The 25,138-nt window shown below is 43.3% G+C and overlaps 1 protein-coding gene across 2 annotated transcripts in view; it reads right to left on the reverse strand.

The window, feature by feature from the left end:
- PTN (pleiotrophin) overlaps window positions 1–7,338 on the reverse strand; it is a 100,207-nt gene extending 92,869 nt beyond the window's left edge. The window contains exon 1 of one of the 2 annotated variants that reach the window (XM_060633224.3): window positions 7,048–7,338. The gene's annotated coding sequence lies outside the window, so the exon portion shown is untranslated. The remainder of the gene's footprint in view (window positions 1–7,047) is intronic. The other variant, XM_060633223.3, reaches the window with a different exon arrangement.
- Window positions 7,339–25,138: the final 17,800 nt, after the last annotated feature.

The following is a 25,138-nucleotide window of genomic DNA, read 5'->3' on the forward strand; positions in this document are numbered from 1 at the left end:
TAGCAAATGTTTTAAGGCCACGTCGAAGTTCTGATGAAAATAATACTTCAAGTGATCAGTCTTGTAGCTTTGAATTCTATGGTTAAAGAAGAGGTAAGCCGGGGCGCCTGGGTGGCTCAGTCGGTTAGACGTCCGACTTTGGCCCAGGTCACGATCTCACGGTCCGTGAGTTCGAGCCCCGCGTCGGGCTCTGGGCTGATGGCTCAGAGCCTGGAGCCTGCTTCTGATTCTGTGTCTCCCTCTCTCTCTGCCCCTCCCCCGTTCATGCTCTGTCTCACTCTGTCTCAAAAATAAATAAACGTTAAAAAAAAAAATTTAAAAAAAAAAAAAAAAAAAAAAGAAGAGGTAAGCCGGACATCTCTGTTACGGAGGTAGCTCTGAGTCAGATACCATGCGAGGTTTGGGCATAAAGTGGACGAGGAGAAGTAGGATTAGGAAGACACTCCAGAGAACTAGAAGGCTTATTTGACTTTTAGAATGAAGGAGGTAAAGAAATGAGAGATGCAGAGGCTTCTTGTAGCAGTTTGGGGCTGAGAATGCAGGTGCTCGGCTTTAAATAGGAAAATGCTACCAGGTGATGTTTAGAGGGATCGCACATAGAGGACAGATCGTCAAGGTGACCAGGGCAGGAGAGGCACAGAGAATGGTATTCAGAGTCATTTGTTCATTGCCTCACTCCTTTGCCAGACGGTATTGGTCATTTTCAAGGTCCTGTGCTAGATACTGTACGGTTCTGGAGATGAACGAGAGTCCCGGCCTTCAAGGGTGCGTGGTGTGGATGGGGTGGCGCTGGTGGTAACGGTGAGTAATTATGATAGAGAAAGGAAGAGCTCTTTCAGGGCCAACCCTGCTGCGAAAGGCAAGTAACTGGAAGGGGTGATGAAGAAGTGGAAGATAGAGCAGGGGAAAAGCAGAGCTCCACCTAGAGGGCAGATTTGCCTTCGAAACCTTCCCTGGGCACCTTTGACGTCCAAACTCAAAATTCCACAGCCCCAGTTAGAGGATTTGCTCTCTTTTCCTCCATGTGTATATTTCCACCGAAGGACCGTCATCTCATGTCTGGTATAAGTTTTCCTAAGGAGAATATCTAGGGTGATGTGTCAAATCTCTAACAGTATATTTATTCTAAATAACTCAGACTGAATTCTAAGATGTCACTTTCAGTCACTTCCTTTCTTCTCTATTTATTATGTGGCAAATGTGAAATGAAAACACAAAGGAATCGGGAGTTCAATTTCTCTTCCAGGATAAATGACATTAAAGTAACCAAAACACAGCGATGCTTTCGAAATAAATATTATCACCTTCTCCATTTAGCCTTTTATGAGTTACACTTCCCTCTTTCTCAAGAAAATGGGTTTTCTTTTTGTTTTTTAAATCACTTTGTTGCTGGACCTGTCTAGGACAAAAATTTTGTATGTCCATAGGTTACTCTAACTTGCGTTGTAGTAATTTGTGGTACATATCTTACTCTAACTTGTGTTGTATACTGATTCTAAGGATATTAACACATACACTGAGTAGCCCATAAGCTGTTTGAAGCTTACATAACTATATAACCCTGACATATAACAGGACCGTCAATATCTATGGAAGTCTGTTAGTGTTAAGAATAAAATAAGTCCTTTACTTCAATCTCTTTCCCCAAGTAGGGTTGTGCTCAAAGCATCCCCTTCAGTGTTCATTTAAAAAAAAATTTTTTTTAAACATGACACCAAAACTCAATAGAGAATGGAGAGATTTGAGAGTTTTCTCATGAAAATTGGAAGAGAAACTCAAAGGGTCATGATCAATACTGAAGCATTTGGAGGAAGGGGGCGGGGGGTGGGTTGGGAGGAACCTGAATATTTCCAAAAGAATGTCCACATTTGGAAGCTGAGGGGCAAAGAAGTAAACAACACAAAACTAAACCTGAGAGGAGTGGCCAAGGAAGTTGGGGAAAAAATTAAGGTAATATGCCAAGGAGGTTTCTGTAAAAGAGAATCATAAGGAGGCAGTGTGGGTAAGCAATGTTGCTGCAACGCTAAGGAAAAGCAAGAAATGTAAAAAGCCATTTGTTGGATGAAATGACCTGTGACGTGTAAAGCCTTTTTCTCAGAGATGTGGAGTTGGGGGGTGGCGGGGGTGGGGGGGGGGGCGCATAATGGATTTTCACTGTTTGACATCTCTTTTAAGCGAATTTGTAATACAGGATTTCATCAATTACCATCATTTCCATACACAAAGTGTTTGGAATTGTAAAACTGTAAGCCCTAAAGAAAAGCAACTCTGGAGGGGCGCCTAGGTGACTCAGCCAGTAGAGCCTCTGGCTTCAGCTCAGGTCACGATCTCAGGTTCGGTTTGTGGGTTCCTGCCCCACATTGGGGTTATCGCGGTCAGTCTGCTAATGCAAAACCTGCTTCAGATCCTCTGTCCCCCTCTCTTTCTGCCCCTCCCTGCTCATGCTCTCCCTCTCAAAAAATAAACATAAAAAAATAAAGAAAAAAAAAAGAACCTCTGCGTGATGTTTATTTTACGTTGTCTAGCACAGTATTAGGCATCTAGCCTGTATATAAAAACGTTGTTTATTACGGTTAAATTGACTCGCCAGAGGAGCGAGTCAACACTGCATTGTTGAGGCAGGACCCGGGCGGAGGGAGGCGAGGAATCGAGGAATCCTCGCTCCACAGAAGTGGAGAAGCCGAGAGGAGAATGAAGCCAACACCTCTGCTAGTGAGCAGTGACGGAAGCACACGCGGATCCCAGCCAGGGTCTTAGTCAAAACGGAAAGCGCCCAGAAGTGCCCAGAGAGCACACTGGCCCCGAGAACAATGTTGAGGGAATCAGATCAGAAAAACGTAAAAATTTCCTCCAGCGACGCCCAGCTTTTCCATGCATCCCGAGATACGGGCCACCCTTCCTGATCCACAGGTACATGAATGGGTATATGCCACCGCAGACACGGCCAAGGAACTGAGCAAGACATCGTGGGGCTTGTTGCATGGGAAGGAGGACAACAGGATCAATGAAAAGGAGAAAAGGAGAAAAGGAGAAAAGGAGAAAAGGAGAAGTGAGAGCCAGAGTGGGGCGGGAAGGGGAAGGGCTAAAGTTGGAAGCAGTGGAAGCAACAGGTTAGGAATACAACATTCTGTTTGTCTCCGAAGTAACATTTCGGTTTGTGGTAAACACAGTTCTTAGAATTGAGAGCACAGTGTCAGTTACTAGGACTCACTTTTTTTTAAATTAATATACAATTTTTTTTTTTTTTTTTTTTTTTTACTAAGTATGAAGTTTAAGAATCTAAGAATTCTGCTTTCAGGAAACACATCAGGAGGCTTTTTTTTTTTTTTTTTTTGAGATGTCACTTTACCTAAACCCACCGTGAAGAAATGGCTAATAAATCCCAGTAGAAGAAATCACATTTTATTTCTCAAAATATCTCAGGCATGAACTCTTCCCTGTATTCCTTGCCTACCCTTAAGAATGGGACCCGTGGGGGTGCCTGCGTGGCTCAGTAGGTTAAGCGTCTGACCACTTCAGCTCAGGTCTCATGTTGGTGAGTTCAAGCCCCACATTGGACTCTGCTGTTAGCGTGGAGCCCACTTCTCCACCGGATCCTCTGTCTCCCTCTCTCTGCCCTCCCTCACTCATGCTCTCTCTCTCTCATAAAAAAAAAAAAAAAAAAAAAAAAGAATGGGATCTGTGGTGAATGTGAGCTACATAATCAAATCCACATGTTACCATAAATATATATAATGCCCTCTGATAATGTTACATTATAGCTACTCTTTTAAACCACAGGAATTTTAACTTTTTTTTTTAACCAAATACTAAAACTGAAACAAAAGGCTTGTTATATTTGACATTCTAGAAAGATCGTATGACACTGCAAAAACTATGCCACATACAAGAACGGCACGAGGTGCATGGAAAAATGGCTCGAAGGATGGAAACTTGAATTGGCCATAAACATCAAGAATGAAAAACAACTTTCCAAAGTAAGGCTGTGGTCCAAATTCTGCTCAGGCTAGTCGACTCCGGAGAGAAAAAAGCCGGCAAAGCTCCCAAAGAGACGATCCGTATCTGCATATTATTTTACCTCAGGGCAATGGCATGGCCTTGTGCCAAGAGAAGACAAAAATTCTTCTGATGATTCATTAGAAGTGTAGTCAAAGGAGAAAATATTCCTTAACTTTTTAGAGAAGCCTCATTCAGCCTTCCAGCAATGGAACAGCATCATTGGAGACCCTGGACTCTGCCGAGGCTCCAGAAAAAGCTATGAGCTGTGCTCAGGTGTAGACCGAGCTTGCTCTCTGGTCCCTTGGGTGCTCTCAGTCTGGACAATACCTTCAGGAGAGAAGTCAAGGACATCTCCCCTTATCCCTAGGCCACCGTATTAAATGCACGAGCGTTTGGAGAACCTGAATTCTGACTTCTGGACCTCAATCAGCCGTTAGCTTACCACACATGCCATGGTGATCAGGTCAATAAACTCAGTCTCCTGAGAAAATTTTCAAGAGTAACAGAAAAAAAAAAAAACAACCACATGTCAAACAGAAATGGGATCAGAATCCATGTGAGAAGTCACTTAAATGAGAAAGCAAGAGTATCTTCAAAGGAAAAGAAAAACATTTAAACTTAAACTATTTCATTTCTAAGACGGATCTTCACGATGAGAGCGATTACACTATTTGGGGACCTTATTTCTCTCAGGTTATTTCCAATGATCAAGTTTCATGAAAATTCAAACAAAGCCATTGGCTTTACTAGAGTGAGAAAAAAATGCATTTAAAAAAAAGTATGGGGGCACCTGGGGGGTTCATTTGGTTGCCCTTGTGCCTCAGACTTCAGCTCAGGTCATGATCTCACGGTTCCTGAGTTCGAGCCCCACAGAGGGCTCACTGCTGTCAGCCTGTCTGCACAGAGCCCACATCCGATCCTCTGTGCCCTCTCTGCCTCTCCCCTACTTGTGCGCTCCAAAAAAAAAAAAAAAAAGTATCCTGCTACATATTGCTGTATGCAAAGACCAAATAAGGTATGTGGAAGCTGTCAATAAATTTGTAAATTTATTACTGCAAATATCATGGAAAGAGGTCTAGGGACCCACAGAACCATGTATTATTATGTGATACAGATGTTATACTCTACATACTGTTAAATCACGCTCATTCACTATAATACCTCATTTAAATGTCAGGTAATATGAGTTACACCGTAACGGGATGTTGACTGGGCATTAACACAGCTCTGGCTTCATAAATGCAAAGCACTTGTCTCCACAAGTGACCAGCTGAAACAGAGCACCTTATGGCCCCCTACGGCTTCGGGGGAGGGTGTTCCTCATAGATTTCACTGATGACATGAAAACGGTCCTAAAGGCGGTGCGGAAACAGTACGGGAAGAAAGCTGGCCTTCCGAAGATGTAAGGTACAGTTAGAGAACTCACAGCGCGGAAGTTGCTTATAGCACAGAATCACGGTGGCTATTAAAATATTTAGTAAGACGTTAAAATAAAAGGGTGGTTTTTACGATAAAATAAGAAAAAAAAAATCTCATCCTCTAGTTTCAACCAGGGAGTACGAGCATTGCCGTTCTAAGGTAGCTTATATCACAAAAAGGGGGAAAGAGCGGACATCCCCTCTTATTTCCTTTGAACTTCATGGGACTGCAAGTGTTTTTTAAGGCTTTGGGCTTTAAAGTGTATAATTTACTTACAAACATACACAAGGGTGATGGAAAATACGTGCTTTATTTTCTGTGTTGGGAGACCCTTCTTTTGTTTCCCTACCCATACCTCGTAATATCTCCACCTATCAATTAGGCTAAGCGGGTTCTGCTGTTGAATCAACTTCACGCTGGCCTGGGATCAAGACGTTGCTTCATGATGTTATTAGTTGGAAAGCTTTTCTCCACAGTTGCCGAATCTCCTCCCAGGCCAGTCACGCCAGCACACACACACCACCTTTCTCAAGCTGCTAAAGCAAAATGCCTACCAGGATGAAGGATGCTAAAAGGGAAATTGATAACCAGCCCACTGTCCCTTCGCCTGTCTCCCGCCACCTCTCCCCACCCCCTGCCCCCGCCTATGCTTCCAGCTTATCCCCAAACTTACAAAGCAGCTGTTAGCAGAGAAAGGAGTTAACAGCAGCAAAATGTGTATAGAGGTGTGTGTTCTGTGTGTGTGTGTGTGTGTGTGCGTGTGTGTGTGTTTCGTTGAGGAGAAAGGTGTGTGTGTGTGTGTTCAAGAGAGGAAGTTTTACGTTTTGTATGTTAAGTGGGGAGGGAAGGAGTGGAATCCATTTCTTGCTTTCAAAACGTTAATTAGAAAACATCAACTCGAAAAGTAAGGATCCGGGAAATTTCATAAAATAAAATACACCCTAGCTTTACAGGAGTGAACCACCAAGTTCAAGTGCCTGCGAACAAGGCAGTTATTATTAAAGTCAGCATTCAACTGAGAGCCGGGTCTAAGGTGTGCCTTTTAAACTTTGGACTTGACCATTTCTAGGGCCGGTCCTGGGCTGGCGGGCAGGACAAGGAGCGTCGCTGCTCGGGGAGAGATTCTAAAGGTCCCCCGGGCTGGGCGCAGCAGCCCCGCCCGTACCCACAAGAGCCAGCGGAGAACCCGCAGCTGACAAGCCCAGGTGCCAGCCGAGAAAGGCCGGGAAAACGAGCCCGGCTTGCTCGGGCGCCTCCCTTCCTCTCACTTCTCTCGCAGCCACGGACACACCTCCCAAGGCAGGTTTCAGGAACGCGAAGCCCCGGCACGGTCCCCAGCTGGAAGCGGGCACACGGTCCGGACGCACGCACCCCACGGCCAAAGCCGCTCTCCTCCCACTCAGCCACGGCGCGCGGACTCCCAGACCCGGCTCCCCCCGGATGCGCCTCAGCTGGCGTCCTCCGGAGCAAATCCGTTTTGGAGGCAACTCCCCCTCCTCCCCCAGCCAAGACGCCGGGCAGCCTCTCCCCGCTCCCCGCGCCGGCGGCGGCCGGCGCCCGCGCAAGTGGGCGACGGTCAAGGCGCGCGGCCCGGGGCCGCCGCGGAGAACCGCGCGGCTCCCCACTTACTTGGAGTTGCGAACGCCGCACGCGCCCGGGCTGCCTTTGTTGAACGGGGCGAGGCTGTGCGCTCGGTCCGGTGCCGGTGGCCGCTGCCCGCGCGCGGCTGCTGCGTGCGCCCTCGCTCCCGGACGGTGACGCCCCCGGGGGTCCCGCTTCCCTGTCCCCGCTTCGGCGGGTCCTCCGCTCTGCGGCTCCCTCGGCGGGGTTTGGGACCGGCGGGCGGGGAAGCCGGTCCTGCCTCTGCCTGCGCTGCGCCCTGCCGGGGAGGGAACGGAAGGCAAATGGAGAAGGGGAGGGATGAGCGGAGCGGGCAGGGCGAGGACGCAGGCTGGGCGAGGGAGGGAGCGCGCCTTTCCCTCGCGAGCTGATTGGGAAGCTCATTAAAGGCAGGAGTCTCCGGGGCCGCGCTCTCCCCGGCACGGGTTGGAGCCGGGAGATGAAACGGTGTTTTGTTTTTAGCAGGTGTTTTGTTTTTGTTTTAGCACGACCTCTCTTTTCCAAACTTTATGCCTGACCTGTGTTTTCGGTGGGTGCACACCCCATAGCAAGGGCCGCTTCGATGGACAGCTGATAGCATATGAGGATACCATTTTGGCCCCAGGCTTTTTGTTTTGTTTTTTAACGATATTCGGGATGAAAAAGCCCAATCTTCAAAAGGACACCCTCATTCCTCCCCACGCTCAAAACCCCTCCCCTGCACCCAGCTCTGGTTTCTTCAGCTGTCAGTCCTGTCCCACCTGCGCGTCACAAATGTGAGCAGTCCTTTCTTGCGCTTGTCACAAAGAGTGACAGATGTCTGAAGGTTCCCAATTAAATTTCACTTTCCTTTAGGGGGCTTTTCCTTCTTGGGCTTCCTTGGTGCCTTTAGTGACCTATTTAGTGACATGTCTTTGACACCCAAGAGTTTTGGGGGCTTAAGGTAGCTCAAACTCTGGGCTTTGTAAAACTCAGAGGCTGCGCTGGGCGGCTTTCTAGATTTCCATAAAGTTTCATTGAGAAACGGTGCTAAGGTAATACAGCTGGGGTTGTTTGAATAACACATAGATGGATATTTTTGATACAGATGTGACAAAAGTATTGCATTACTAATTCCAAAGTGTAAAACAAATTTCCCCCAACATTTCAAGAAGGAACTTTTGAGATTTTCTGGTATTCATCGGTTCTTGCTTCCCGTTACTGCCTTGAAGCTCATCATTTGATGGCATCCTCCCCGAATGGTGGCAAAATATACTTCCATCTTCCCCAGTTCCCAGGTTGCATCCCTTCAATCTGATAAATATCTACTAAGCGACTTGTATAACTCTTAACGTGGACATTTGCTTAGAACCATACCAAACCCCTAAATTAGAAGCATTGTTTTGTGGCAAGTAGTTCTTAGAAACTTCGGGCTCTTACGTTGGCTGCTACCTGGACAGACGTCCCGTGAAGGCGCCGGCTAGGGACAAAGAGGTATCTCTACAAGTAGACCTTTTAATCAGTTATTTATTTTTTTTCAAAAGGGGAGGCATCAGAGATTCACATGTAAGCCTCCTGTTTATCCCCGTAACCAAACTCTTCATACACAGGCCATGCACCATCCTAAAGCAAAATAAATTAATAAGGAGCTGTCTTCCCTCCACACGCAGATTTCATGTTGCCCCTTTGCCTTTTAGGATTCCCTTTTCCCAATGATGTAGCAGTGTTGGTTTTAGTGTGGTTTCACCTGCATGAACCGTGAAGGAATGCCCATTGTTATTTATTAGTTTTATTTTTGCCAAGGCTCTTTTCTGAAAGAGACTTCTCCACATTCGCTGTCACTCCGGCAGGGAGAGTTTCTGGGCCTTTAAACAAGGGGTCATCCCTCTTCCATTTCTTCCTAAACTTCATCTAAACATTTGCAAATGTAACATGTTGCTGCCAGTTAGGACAGTGCTTCTCTCTGCAGGGTTGATACAGTGAACACGACATGCCCACGATTTGGATACAATTACATGAATTGAATCCAAAATACAACCCTTTATTCAGCTAGGAATATATGAAGATTATTTACATCAGTGGTTCTCAACCAGGAACAGTGTTGCCCTCCAGGTGACATCTGACAATGTCTGGAGACATTTTTGGTTGTCACAGCTTGGGAGAGGGGGTTGCAACAGGTGTCTAGGAGGCAGAGGCCATTACCTTGTGGTGCACAGAACAGCCCCCACGGCAGAGAAGTATTTGTCCCACGATGTTAATAACGCCGAGATTAAGAAACCCTAACTAAATTACTAACCATCATATTTTGTTTCATATAATGGAATATTATATGAAGTTCAAGTTCAAGGAGAAGATATTTTCCAAACTTTATGCCTGACCTGTGTTTTAGGTGGGTACACACCCCATAGCAAGGACCACTTCAATGGACAGCTGATAGCATATGAGGATACCATTTTGGTATCCAAAGTTCAAGGAGAAGATATTTTCAAGTGCTCTCTCAAGTGGTCACTCCACATCCAACCTACCGCATCAATTGGGTCTGCTGATTCAAGATTTCAAGTCATTCCATTCATTTCGTCAACATTCTTTGAAGACTCAAGGGTTGTTTGGGGTTTTTTTCAGTTTTTTTTAAATGTTTATTTATTTTTGAGAGAGAGGCAGAGAACGAGCAGGGGAGGGGCAGAGAGAGAGAGGGAGACACAGAATCCGAAGCAGGCTCCAGGCTCTGAGCTGTCAGCACAGAGCCCGATGCCAGGCTCACACCCACAAACTGTGAGACCATGACCCGAGCTGAACTTGGATGCTCAACAGACTGAGCCTCCCAGGTGCCCCTTGAAGACTCAAGTTTTTGAGTGAGCAGAGCTATGAACAAGAACAGGTAAACATTCCTACTATGCTTTAGTTTACATTTTTGTTTACATAAACACACTTGGTTAATTAATTACATTTTAAAAAGATGTGAGAAGTGCCATGGAAAAAAAAAATAAGACAATGAAGGAAGATAAAATTGCCAATTTGGGAGAGGAAAGGCTCCCTGGGGTGAAATCTGAGCGAAGACTTAAAAGAACTGAGGGAGTTGGCCAAATAAATATTTGGGATGAGAATCACCAGGCAAAGGGACCGGTCAGTGCAAAGGCCCTGGGGTCTGCCCTTGCCCTGTGCGTTAGAGGATCAGGAAGGAGGCCACTGTGGAAGGAACCTGGTGGGTGGAGATAGGCATCCAGGCCAGGCAAGTAATGGGTCAGATCATGCGCCACCTTGGTCTAACGTAAGAAATTCTACTTTTGCTCTCAGTGAGGTGGGAAGCCATTGAGAGTGACAAAATCTGATTGATTTACGATGGTCCGTGGTGAAAAGACCACAGGTGGGTAAGGATGAAAGCAGAGACCCCAGAGAGGAGGCTACTGCGGTAATCCACTGTCCGAACTTCTCCATGTCTCTTGAGCAGAATGGCTAATCGCAGACACCCTTTCACACTTCCTCTGCCCCCAGAAGCTCCCCAGTGCGTCTTGGTAAGGCCCGCCCCTCCCTGCTCCCTGCCGGTGCCCAGCCCTTCCAGGTGTAGTTACTGAGCCCCCGCACGAATGCTACACGATAGCCAATGCAAGACAATCGAAAGCCATAGAAATTATAACATATCCTAAGGGTGTTTTGGAAAACGAGGCCACTGATTTTGCCGTGACGAATACAAGAAGTGTGATCAGCACGGAGTGAAAAAATGTGAAGGGACCTGATGAAAACTTTGTCAGAGTGTCCCTTGGATTTTGCCTGCCTGGCAGGACGGTTAGGCTCTTGATGACCATGCCGGGTGCTGCAAGATGCCTACAAGGCAAAAGGAGAATCCAGCAGGCTCACGCAGCGCAACAGAAGGCCCATTAACACACTTCTCTTCCCGTCTCTGAACTATTCCAAAGGTAATTTGTAAAACAACTTTATTTTTTCTTAATCACCGTGACTAGATTCCAACTTCTCTATTTGATAATTTTTGTAAGGATTATGCTATTTTGTTTTTCAGAAAACTCAGCTAAAAATGGCTTAAATATTTTGGGACTTTGCCTCAAACGAGACAGGTTGGTAAAATCAGGGTTTCAAAGCCTTCAAGGACCAGGTGTTTCCATGTTTTGACTCCGCAGTGGGTTCGATTCGGTTCAATTCGTGAACCAAGGCTTTTCAATAGGGTTTCAAGGAGCTTCAGGCGTATCTGGCTTAAAGTAAAGAAGGCCCAGACCCCAGGGGACCCCAGTCACGTGGCCACACACCTCACGCCAGCAAAAAGAAGGGGTAGAACGGATTTGGGAAGCAACCCACCATGCCTGTAAATTTTATGAATTCACCCTTGATCAATCAGGCTGTTCTGAATCTAAGTGTTGTGAATGTAAGCCCCTCAATCTCGCCCTTCTCATCAAGAGCTGCTAAAATATCAAGGTTCTAAAGTGACGAAGCTCAGGAGCTGGCCTCGGGCCTCATTCACACTCACCCAGAAAATCAAGCCTGAAACACCCAAAAGAGTTTGAGCACCCATTACAAGAAAATAAAATCTACCCACCTATCTCCCTCAGGGACATAAATGCAGAAGCCCTTAACCCATATCATCAAATCAATACCTGTAATGTGTAAAAAAAAAAAAAATAGAAGACTGTAGGTCAGATTGGATGTTTGTACCTGGAACACAAGTTTGGTTTTACACGTGAAAATCAAACGACATAATTCACTATATTAACAGAATAATTAGAGGAGCAAAAGGAACACATTTACCTATACAGGGAAAAGCACTAGAAAGAACTCAACACCCATTCGTGATAAAAATTCTCAGCAACTTAAGAGTATAACTGAACATCTTTGTTCTGGTAAGGCACGTCTGCAGAAAACCCCTAGCTAATGTGACACTTTCTCGCGAAAGTGAATGCTTTCCATCAAAGACTCAGAACAAGGCAAAAATTACCATTCCTACCACTTTTATGTGATGTTGCGCTGGAGATATTAGCCAGTAAAATGAGGCCAGAAAAAAAAGAAGTAAAAATAATGGAAGGAGGTGTATATATATATCATATATATATGATATATATAGAGAGAGACAATTGTCAGTAATTCATAGAAAAGCATCTAGAACTATTAAGTGCCCTTACCTAGATACAAGTTCAAATTATAAAGGTCAATTTTATTTCTATATTCTAGCAATTAATCAGTGGAAAAATAAATATTAACACATGTATCTCAAAAGCATAAACTACTAGTGAGATAAATTTCACAAAACATGTCCAAGGCTTAGACACTGAAAAACATCAAACATTTCCGATGGAAATTATAGAACACAGAAATAAATGGGAGAGATTCATTATGTTCATCAATCTGAAACTTAAAAACTGTTAGGATGTAAATTCTCTCCATCTTTATCTACAGATTCAGTGTAATCCAAACCGAATCCCAACAGATTTTCCCATTGATATTGACAGACTGGTAACAAAATCTCGATGGCAGTGCAAAGGATCTCAAGTAGGCAAACCATTTTTTAAATAAAGAACAAAGATGGAGGACTCACACTGCTTGATATCGAGTCCCAGAAAAAGGCTAAAATAATCAAGATGATTGTGCAATCCTGGCATAAAGACAGACTTCTAGATCAATGGAGAACAAAACCATCAACTTACAAATAGACTCGAACATATTTCACGGGGAAAGGATCGTCATTCCAACAAACGGTCCCAAAAGAACTGAATATTCATGTGGAAAAAACAAATGTCTACACTCTAGAGAAAAAAAAAAAACTCAAGATGGATTGTGGACTCAAAGGAAAAGCAAATGCTGTACAATTTTTGGAGAAAATAATAGGAGAACATCTTTGTTAACTTGGGTAGGAAAAGGTTTCTTAGAAAAAATATAAAAAGCACAAAGTGTTATTAAAATGCCGACGAATTTCGTAAAAATTAAAAGTCTATTCTTTGAAAGTTACCACTGCAAATAATACTAAGGCAATCCTGGGAATGCAGATATTCTCAAACACATATCTGACAAAGATTGTGATCCAGGATATTAAAGATTTCATGTAACTAAATAATCAGAAGTCAGTGCAATTCTTAAAAATGGTCAAGGGGCACCTGGGTGACTCAGCCAGTTAAGCCTTTGACTTCAGCTCAGATTATGATCTCATGGCTCATGAGTTCAAGCCCTGCATGGGGCTCTGTGCTGACAGCTCAGAGCCTGGAGCCTGCTTCGGATTCTGTGTCTCCCTCTCTCTCTCTCTGCCCCTCCCCTGCTCGTACTCTGTCTCTCTCTCTCTCTCTCTCTCTCAAAGATAAACATTTTAAAAATAAAAATAAATAAATAAAAAATGGTCAAACGATCTCCACAGACACGTCACAAAAAAAACAAAAAAATACATAAGTCCCAATCAGCATCTGAAAAAATGCTTCACATCATTTTCCTTGTCAAGGAAATGCAAACTAAAACCCAGTGAGATACCACCGCATACCTACTGAAAGAGCTAAAATTAAAAAGACTGACAATCCTGGCGAGCCTGGGTGGCTCAGTCGGTTAAGTGTCTGACTCTTGATTTCGGCTCAGGTCATGATCTCACCATTCACGAGTTTGAGCCCTGTGTCAGACTCCACACTGGGCATGGAACCTGCTTGAGACCCTCTCTCTCTCTCTCTCTCTCTGCCCTTCCCTCACTCATGCTCTTTCTCTCTCTCTCTCCTTAATAATAATAGACTGACAATCCAAGTATCGGTGGGAGTATAATATAAAACGGTACAACCACTTTGGAAAATAGTTTAGCAGCTGCTCATAACTCAACCTACATATACCATCTATCCAGGCTTCTCCCTGTTGGGGTATTTACTCAAGTTGAATGCAGATATGTGTCCCACACACTTTTGTGCACCTAAATGTCCACATAGCGTCCTTATCTAGAATAGCCCCAAACTGGAAATCCGTCAACTGATGAATGTGTTGAGAAACTCTGAGAGATCCCATTCACTGAGACATTATTCAGAAATAAAAGAATAAATGTTGAAACCTGCAACAACATAGACTAATTGCAAAGACATTACACTGAGCCAAACAAGCCAGACACTTGTGAGCACATGCTGGGTGATTCCATTACATGACATTAGAGAAAAAGAATCTACATTGACAAAAAAGTTGAGGTTGGACAGCTGGGTAGAACCACGAGATATTCTACTGACATGGTGATTACACAGAAATATACACTTGTCGGGGCGCCTGGGTGGCTCAGTCGGTTAAGCGTCCGACTTCGGCTCAGGTCATGATCTCATGGTCCGTGAGTTCGAGCCCTGCGTCGGGCTCTGTGCTGACAGCTCAGAGCCTGGAGCCTGCTTCAGATTCTGTGTCTCCCTCTCTCTCTGACCCTCCCCCATTCATGCTCTCTCTCTGTCTCAAAAATAAATAAACATTAAAAAAATTAAAAAAAAAAAAAAAGAAATATACACTTGTCAAGAATCATCGAACTGTATACCTTACATGGATTTTTTTTTAAAGATTTTTTTTTTAATGTTTATTTATGTTTGAGACAGAGAGAGACAGAGCATGAATGGGGGAGGGGCAGAGAGAGAGGGAGACACAGAATCTGAAAGAGGCTCCAGGCTCTGAGCGCTCAGCACAGAGCCCGACGCGGGGCTCGAGCTCACGGACCGCGAGATGGTGACCTGAGCTGAAGTCGGAGGCTTAACCGACTGAGCCACCCAGGCGCCCCATGGGTATTTTTTATTGTATATGACTAAAATCATTGGATGTACCTCAATAGAGTTTATTTATAAAAGAAAATAAAGAGATAGCGTGGCATAGTGTTTAACCGCATTGGCTCCAGTCCGATTGCCTGTTTTCAAAGCTTAGCTCTTTCACTTACTGGCTGTGTGACCTTTGGTGAGTTACTTGACCACTCGGGGCCTCGCTTTACCATTTGTGAAGTGAGCATAATAACAGTGCCCGCCTTACAAGTTTGCTAAGAAACTGAAAGATTTTAACATGCTCAGAACATTACTCGCTAATTTATAAACACCATACAATCATTTGTTACATTACCAAAGCATCTTTAAAATCACCACACTAAATTCTGGGCCAGACACTGCGTTAAATTAGGAATCAACACATATAAAAACAAGCTCTATCTTAAGACTTTCAAAAGTAAACTCCTTTATTTTTTTTTAAATTTTTTATTATTTTTAAAAGTTTTTATTTGCTTAATTTTGAGAGAAAGAGAGAGGGAGGGAGGGAGGGAGGGGCAGACAGAGAAGGAGAGAATCCCAAGCAGGCTCCACATAGTGCAGAGCCTGATGCGGGGCTTGATCCCAGGAACCATGCGTGGGATCATGACCAGAGCCAAAATCAAGAGTCGGATGCTTAACCACCTGAGCCACCCAGACGCCCCATAAACTCCTTTATTTTAAGAAAACCATCTTCCTTTGCCTATTTCCTAAGGTAGATGGCTAACTGCTGTTGTTAATAGACATTCAGTGGATAGTTAACCGGAAGGATGTCTGCGGTGTGTCGGTGGCCAACCAGCCCACCCCCGGAGATCCCGCTTCAGGGAGGCATTGGCGGCATTGGTGGTGTGGGATATAAAAAGGCAGTGCCGCACTGAAGGCGTGCCTCCTGTCGCCAAAGAGATGAAGCGTACGGCATGACTGATAAAAACATCAGCGTTTACAGTAAAAGGTGGTTTTCTCGGTTCAGAGGGAAAAGGATCCACATCAAAGGTTACGAAAGAACACTTAATAGAAATGGAAGGATTTATACTGGATTTTGAAGAATGGTTTTGGAAGAGAGTGATGGGTAGAGTCAGAGATGGCAGTGATTCCAGCGGGTGGAGCCCACAAAGTCCAGCAAGGACACTGGGGATAGTTCATGGACACCTTTGGCTGAAGCGAAGGTAGGGGAGCCACCCGAAGCTGGAGTGAGGCTCACGTGTGGGAGATCTGGAACGAGCGTTTGTTGTAGACACAACAGAGACACAGGGGCTTCTAAAACAGACGGACACGGTGACACGGTAATCCTTAGGAAGACTGATGTGTAAAGCATGGAGGCCGCCTAAATGAAGGAAAAATCTATTAAGAACACGTCATCTGGTCAATCTCTCATCCAAGAACCGAGACTTACGGAATCGTGTAAAATTTATTTGAAGGGCATCATCTAAAATTTGGCCTTTGATAATGCACTTCTTTTCTTCTGGTCTCCAATGAATTCTTTCTAGTGTAGCCAGGGAGCTGTCTTCAGTGACCCCTGCGTACAACGTTCCACTTTGTGCCTCATTGGTTCTTGCTATTTTCTGCACCGATAAGGTCTTCCCGGCTCTGCATTTACCTGTACCCTACCCTTCTGTCAAGTTTCTCCTATGCCATGAAGCCTTTCCAGAATTACACAGCCACACTGACCTGCCCCATCACCACCTCTCTCAGGGGTCATAGTCCCTTTATCAAAACAACAATAACAACAACAACAACAGCAAAACCAGCTAGTTGTCATTTGTAAGGAATGCGGACGCAAGAGTATGGGGTTGAAAAGTACAGAGTGAGACTCCCTTCATCTGCTGCTGGTTAGTTTCTGACTTTGGATAAATCTCTAATGGCTTTTGACCTTGATTTTCTTTAAAATACAACAGGACCAGGAATCTTTAAGATTCCTGCTACTGTGAGTATGGGGTTAGACATTTTATTGTAATTTTAGGAATTTGAAAGCCATAACTCACTGGAACAAGATCCATCTTTCTTTCATTTAAAAAAAAAAGTTTATTTATTTTTGAGAGAGAGAAAGGGGAAGGGGGGAGAGGCAGAGAGAGAGACGGAGGCAGAGACTCTGAAGCAGGTTTCAGGTTCTGAGCTGTCTGCACAGACCTGGGGCTCGAACTCATGAACCCGTGGGATGCTTAACTGACTGAGCCATGCATCCTTTCTCTCCTCCAACTTTCTTTTCATTTCAGCCCTTAAGTATTGCCATCTTCAAGTGCCATGCAACCCTACCCCGCTTTGAATAATGTAAGTTTTATGAAACCTTCCACATGTATTTTCTCATTTGATACACATCAGGAACCCTGTAAGAATGAATGTCATTCTTACTACTTTATAGCTGGGAGGGGGGTCAGAAGTTTAATAGGCTAATAAGGAGAGAGGAGGGTGACAGCTTTTCACAGAGGCATTTATTTATATGCCCTCTCTCCCCACCCTTCACTCACTCCCTCTGCCACTCAGCCGGTTCCAGAAAATATACATATTTTATATCTGAGATTAATTTCTCACTAATGACAGTTCTGTAATATAATGAAAAGGAGCTTAGCCTATGCACATGTACTCAGTTTAGATCTTCCTGAAGACTTTGATACTTCCTTTCTTGTATCAAAGGTTTTTTTAGGGGGATCAGGCAAAGAGATGTGAGCCTGAGTCATTTTGTTATGATATGTTGGGACTCTGTGGGTTTATTTTAAGATCAGTTGCTGTTTAGCAATTCATAGTCCTAGTTTTATTTTGGAAATGACTTTCAGTTTCCATTGCATATGAATATTTAAGACAAGATTATTATTATTTGAGACCAAAGTTTATTCTTTGGAATCCAGCAGAACATTTTCTGAGAGATTCAAGTATAACGTGGCTCCAGGACCTATTAGTACGGATGGATTCTGCAAAGCATACACTACTGCCTGCACACAAGTACATGATCACGCACGCACATGCAAAGAAGGAATCGAAGGAAATCTATACACGCATGTGGGCGTGAACGCAAATATCTAGAAATTGAACGAAACGTGCCCGCAAATTATGTTTACCAAAATTGCTCCTTGAGATGAAATTTCAGAAGCCATTGGTTGATTGGAGAGGGAGAAAGCCCAAGAAGCCTTAAGATACTCAATACCTTGTTTGTCCAAGGTTAACCCGCAGTGTCTTATATCTATAAAGCAATTTTCCTTTCAAGGACATACCAGACCATCCATTTCCTGCTAAATGTGCATAACGAAACAGATGCAGATGTTGCATTACCGGGTTGGAAATGGAAATTTTCTTCTTACTCCTAGGGGTACCAGAGCTCAGAGTCCACAGCGATTTCTGCTTCTGCCCTCTCCCCCCGCACCCCCGCACGGGCTTGAGTTGTGCATGAAAAGGGAGATTCTGTGACTAATATCAATGAGACAAAGAAATGAAAGCTCTCTAATCCCTGGGCTGGGCGCCAGCCATCCCACTGTACGGGGCCATTGGCCAGAAATCCCACTGTATGCTGGGCCCCAAGCCAACCAGGATTGGATACAATGAATTTCACAGCCACCTTTTCAGAGCTGACAGCAAATGCCGGGGCACCAACAGCCTTTGATAAGAGCTCCAACTTTCTCTCTAACATTTCTACCCAATAATAATAAAGCTTTTTATTTAGAAAGCGGTGCTCTCTTGAAGATTGCTTAGTGCTTTTGGAGACACCAATGCATTCATCTCAATGCTTATAGTGAGAAGGCGTGGTGTTGGTGGCCAAGACTGGGAAATCAACATTCTCTTCCTGTTCTGAGAGAGAGAGAGAGAGAGAGAGAAAGGGAAAGAGAGAGAAAGGGAGAGAGAGAGAGAGAGAGAGAGAGAGAGAGACATTACTGTATGCAACAGTTCATTCTACTATTGAAATTTCTAGACAAAGCCTCACATGAATATTCTTCCCTAAATTAAACGTGTTGCTGTGTGATTCTTAATGAGTTGTTTACTTAGAATACCTCGTCTCCTCTTAAGACGGGGGGCTTTTGAAAGGCCGAACACATACACAAACCAGTTAATACTGGCACCCCTCATTGAACTTTCTCGCTGTTTCAGATTTAAATATTGATTTCTTTCTCTTTCTCTCCCTGTCTCTTCACCATGGCAGCAGCTGTCAGGAAGTTGGGAACTTCAGGCCAAGAAGGCACCCAGGAGAATATGAACGCCATTAAAATATTTTTTACCTCTTACTTTATTGTTGTTTCAAAAGCTCTTGAGGAGCTAGCTGGATACCGGGTAACCGAGAAGGCTGTGTCTCCACTGGGGAAACACTGGATTTGATTTCCATTAGGGATTCTGAATTATTTAGTGGGACTCGAGTGCCCCAATCAGCTCCTTTCTGAGTAGTTGGCTCTCAGCATCCATTCACATCCAGCGTGTTCTGAGGCCTTCTCTTGAAACCACAGTGTTCATGGTGTGTAACTTCTTCACTTTCAGTTTCAGAGGTTTGGAAACAACTTTCTTTCTAAGAATTAGGCTCAATGTACGTGAAGAGAGGCCTAGAACATTGCAAATGAAAATAATTGGGAACGACCTCATTTAATACCAACTTGGTCTCATTTCCGAATCGCGCCATAACGTACTCCAGCATGAAGTTTGCACTCTTTCACACTGTAGATGAATAGTAATTGCTGTAAGAAGTTAATTTCCTAGCACTCCTGTGACCTTGCTGACTAATCGGGTTGTATTTGGATCGGGTCAGTTGGGACTGACACTGGTAGAAATTTCAGTGGAAATCCAGACGAGAAAATAAAAGGTAAAGGGAGAAGCCAATGCATAGATACATATAGGCGTGGATCTCCCTTTCAGTTTCTGTACATATGTTGAAGAGTAATCAAAACTGAGCCAATACATCTATCTGACCACTTGTTATAAATTTGCCATTTTTCCCGTCACATCGCATGCTTTGAAAGAGGGTGTAGCAAACACGTCTGAGAAGATGAGTGTGGGTCAGGTCCATGGATAACCTTGCCAACATCCCTATGGAGGTTAGGCTTCATTTTACTGTCACAGGCATTCCTGGATAGGTGGTCAGCCAGGAGGCACCGCATATTGGATTTCCGTTTTGAAGGCCTCGCGCTGGCTGTGTTGAGCAGATGGAAAAGAAGGAGTCAACGTAACAGCAGGAATACTGGTGGGGACAATCCAGCCGGGAAATCATGGCGGTTGCAAAAGAAAAAAGGAAAGATCAAAAATAACCCCTAGGTTCCGAGCTTTGCGGGTGGTGATGCCAAACCTTGAGGCAGGGAACGGGACTGGACAACTAGAAATGAGTCCAGCCTTAGAAATGCTGAGTCTGGAGGCTTATGTGAAGTTTAAGCACAGAATGTGTTATTTAAGCAAGATTTAAAAGAAGTATATACCACGGCACAAGTTGACAATTTTCAATTCACTTCGCGTGTATTTTCAAAGCATGATCTAAGACTCTGGGCCACTTGCTTTCATTAGTCCCTCTAGAATGCCTAAGTCAATTTGTGCAAGAAGCTCTCAACCTCCTAATAAAAATCTTCCCAGAGTCTGCCCTTTAAATTGGGTGTTCAGCTGATCTTCCCGGGGCTTCCATGTCCAAAGTGAAAAGAAGAAATTTTGCTAATGACTAATTCTTTCATTTCTCCCCCAGTTGGAAGTAACCATATTTTGGAGCTTCCCTATATCAAAGTGAATGGGAAAAGAGAAGTTGTGTCCTTGTTTAGATAAAAATCCGGTTATCTGCTACTCAAGGGACAGAGTTGGTAGCTCAACTGAGCCTTGTTTTCCACCTCAGTCCCCCTCCCCTGGTACCCTTCTCTTATCCATTTAAACAATTATCCTAATGAATATTTAGTACATTTGTCAGCAGGTTTTGGCTATTGCTTAAGGCCTATAATTTCAATGTCTTAAATCCTACTTGCTTTTTATTTTGTTTTGTGTATGTTTGTGAGTCTTCTTTCTTGTTGTATTGTTGTTTTGTCCGGCTCTCTGTGTGTATGAGTGAGAGAATCAGAGTCACCCTAACTTCTGTTCCATTCCCTTACCCCAGGTAGTTGACATGGCTTTGGCATTGCTTTCACGTGTGTGGGGCTGGGTATTTGTCTCCAATAACTTTTACATCGCCATCGTGCACCCTGCTCTCCAAACTTCCCTTACATGACACTAATTTTGGTCCCATCCTAGTCAAGGAGAGGGTGGTAAGAACAATGCAATGATTGATTTGTGCATAATATCTAAAGGATTGGAATAAGTGACTATTCAGAAAAAACTGGGTGGGGGGCACCTGGGTGGTTCAGTCGAACATCTGACTCTTGATTTCAGCTCAGGTCATGATCTCATGGTTCGAGCCCTACATTGGGCTCTGCACTGGCAGTGTGGAGCCCGCTTTGGATTCTCTCTCTCTTTCTCTCTCTCTCTCTCTCTGTTCCTCCCTTGATCTCTCTCTCTCTCTTTCTCTCTCTCAAAATAAAAAACATTTTTTAAAAAGATAAAGATAAAAAAAGAAAAACTTGGCACCAATAGGAATTTTCTCGAAAAGAAAAAATGAGTATATTTGAGAAGTAAATACAGAACAAAGGTTTCCTAAAAAACTGGAAAAGTGCAAAGTGATATCAAGAAGATGACTATACAGTTGAACATTTATTTGGCAAATTAAGGAGTATGTGATGACAGGCCATAATTATCTTCATCTTCCAGGCACTGGGGTAAGCAATTCATAAAGATCACATGTAATTCTCACAAGAACCCCGTGAGGTAAATGACTCATTACCCCTATTTTTCAGATGAAATCACATAGCTTGAGGTGGTCAAGTCGAGGTTTGAGCCAGATCTGACCTAGAATGTACTCTGACCTTTTTTGGTCATCATCTTCCCAGACTTTTCATTATATTTTTGCCACATTATATAACATTTTGATACGTGGGAAGTGAATCATTTTGATTATTTACCTTTTGAAACTAAATCGTTAGAGGAAAAACTATGATGGAATTCAGACGAGAAGCAACAGTTCTATCCTAAATTGTGGCCTCCATTTTTAGGAATAGTTAGGAATGCTTTTAGCTTCAAACAACAGAAAACCTGGTTAGCAATATCTCACATAACAAGACTTCCAGAAGTCTGTGGTCGCTGCTGGCATTGGTTCAGCGTCTCCAAGATTTCAGAGCCCATTTGGTGTCTCTGTCACGCTGCTGTCCTGCACCTTGCGTCTCACAAGATGGCGACGTCTCAGGAGTGGTGCTCAGCGGAGGGTTTCTCCTTGAGTATCTCCTTCACATGGGGAAAGAATAAATCCTTCCAAAGGCCCCCGAAGACTCCTCCTTACTATTATGCTATTAGCCATGATAGGGTCAGATGTGACCTTTCCTGGAAGAAAGATTGAGTAAGTTGGAGTTAAGATTTTTTTCAGCTTCCATAATGGGGGGCAGGCAGAGGAGATGGGGGTCGTAGAAGGGCATGGGGTAGCAAACAGACATCTGCTGCAACTATCACATGGCACAGGCAGATGGTCCTCCCTTGGTATGAAGAATAAACTGTAGTCACGTGATCTCTCCTCCAAAGATCAAACATGGTTAGTCACCTGCACCTACCTGGGTTTTTGGTGGGTTTTTTTTTTTGTTTTTTAAAGCTGGATTTCAGCTCCTTTATGTGTCCCAGGTTTTAGCAACACTTTGATTTCCTGTTTCAATTACCACAGGCTTAATAAAAGCTGTTGCATGGGAAAATAGTTATTTTGGGGCACCTGGGTGGCTCCATTGGTTAAATGTCCGACTTCAGCTCAGGTCATGATCTCCCAGTTCTTGAGTTGGAGCCCCGCATTGGGCTCTGTGCTGACAGCTCAGAGCCTGGAGCCAACTTCAGATTCTGTGTGTGTGTGTGTGTGTGTGTGTGTGTCTCTCTCTCTCTCTGCCCCTCCCCCGCTCACACTCTGTCTCTGTCTCTCTCTCTTTCTCTCTCAAAAACAAGTAAACATTAAAAAAATTAAAACAAAGAAAAATAGTTATTTTAGTCTTCATTTCCATCAAGTTACTTACTTCTGCCTGTGGTAACAGTCTGTAAGCAGTTCTGTTCTTTTCCTTAAACGTTTCATTTTCTATTTCAGTCTCTTTGGAATTTTTTGTTGATCTCACCATATAAACTCAGAACTCCTTAGCAAGATCTGCTGATAACTAGTTCATGTTTCAAGCACTTTTTCTGTCACAGTGTTTAGAATAAGAAACCACTTACAGCATAAGATAGACTTTCAGTAAGTGATACCAGTGCCTCATTCAGCCAAATATTTTATCTCTAACACTGGCACAAAAGATGGGTGTGTGGGGGAAAATGTTATTAAAGGAAGAATTTATCCTGAAGAAGATTCTTTTTCCTGATCAGCCAATCATATATATTGATGCGTTTTCTAGACCCCGATTGTTCCAACTCATAGTTCTTTTCCGCTTTGGGGAGGGCGGAGACTTAAGGGAACAACATATGACACTGTGGGCTGTGTCCTTCTAGAAGCCTTAACAGGAAGCCCACTTGTCCTTCCATATGAACCACGCTTTCGATATCAGATTTATCATTAATAAAAGCATATTTGGGGCTCCAATTTGCTTTGTCCTATTTTATTTGTATTTATTTTTAATGTCTCCGTTGGCTTGGAGGTTGAAGAGTAAGGTGGTATATTATTTACCGACTCCTTGAATGCCGTTGATAAAAAACTTGTGATCGTGATTCCTTTTCTTTCACAAAATACGTCTCTGACTTTATACAAGCTACTTAAATACTGAGGCTTGGTTTTTCTCATCTATAAAATGGGATTACTGGGAGGTATTTACTCCAGAAGGCTGTAACAAGGATTAATAATGAGAAAAAAATGTAATGTGTGCCCAGAGCAGATCATGGAATGTAAAAGACATTCAATAAGTGGTCATCTCTTTCTGTCCTTTGCATCAGAAGCTGAATCATGCATATAATACAGTTAATAAATGTGGGGGTGGGGATTCATTATTTCAGGATAATCAGAACCTAGAAAATATATTTTCAGATAGGGGGTCAACGTTTCATTATAAATGGGGATTTTTTATGTTGAAGAATAGAATGAAACTATTTATATTATTGAACAAATTTAGATTGTAAGTATTAACCCAATGAATAAGTCAAACGTACATTTTGTTTCGGTTTTTCTAAAAAATTGTATGGCAATATGTCTTCTTTCAGATTTTAAATCCGAAGCACGATTATATTTACAAGGTAATATGTAAAGCTCTCATCAGTTCTCCAAGATTCCCTCTGATTCTTTGCTTTTCAGTTATTCTCATTGCCACAAAAAACACTGTCATTGTTCTCTGTCTTTTAAAAGGTGATTTATCTCTATAATTTATTTTCTCATATTATGTTGTATTGTAAGCTATTAGAGTATTCAAAAAATCAGTGAGAGACTGCCCAATAAGATCTCGGTTGAACAGTTGAGGATAGATGCTAGCATCTAGAATGCAAGACTCTTTAATTAGAGACTAATTTTGCTAATGGTGTGTTCAAAACCTAATGATTCTACACCTCCGTAACTTTTGATCTACCAGACATTTGCAACCATCGAAACCTGAAAAACGAAGACTTGAGTAACTAGGATATTACTGGTCATCTACCTTAAGTTAATTGTAAACTTGATAAAAATACGTCATAGCTTTTTTTAAACTTCAGAGATCTATATTAAGACCTTACAATATGGAATAACTTTCAGCACCTTATCTAACCTCAAATTTTGTGATTCCTTGACCCCATAGCTAGAGGCTTATCAGACTGGCAAACCTCATACCTGGGATTTTGAAACTCACAAATGATTGGTGTGCCCCATCTTCCCCAAGAACCTAACGTATGTCTTCATTGGGAGCCCAAAACTCCTCCAAGTCATTGAGTGAGTGGGTTTTTTTTTTTATAACCAAAGAAGAGAGGAAGGTAGGAAGGGAGAGAGAGAAAGAGAGGAGTGAGGGGGGAGGAAGGAAGGAAGGAAGGAAGGAAAGAAGGAAGGAAGGAAAGGAAGAAAGAAAGAAGGAAGAAAAAAGGAAGGAAGGAAGGAAAGAAGGAAGAAAAAAGGAAGAAAGGAAGAAAGGAAGGAAGGAAAGGAAGAAAGAAAGAAGAAAAAAGGAAGGAAGGAAGGAAAGGAAGAAAGAAAGAAGGAATAAAAAAAGGAAGGAAGGAAGGAAAGAAAGAAGAAAAAAGGAAGGAAGGAAGGAAGGGAGAATGGGAGGGAGGAAGGAAGGAAGGGAGGAGGAAAGGAAGAAAAAAAAGAAAGTAAACAAATGAATTCAAGTTCCCTGAAAGCATGGGACTGCAGCTCCTTAAATGTTCAACAAGACTTAAAGCAGATTTCTCAAATCAGTGGTCACTGATAGAGACCTGGAAGCTATTTTCAAATTGATAAGTTTCTCATTCCTTCACCTCACCTTTCCTCTCAA

Source organism: Panthera onca, chromosome A2, assembly GCF_046562875.1.
Source record: "Panthera onca isolate mPanOnc1 chromosome A2, mPanOnc1 haplotype 2, whole genome shotgun sequence".
Taxonomy (NCBI): Eukaryota; Metazoa; Chordata; class Mammalia; order Carnivora; family Felidae; genus Panthera; species Panthera onca.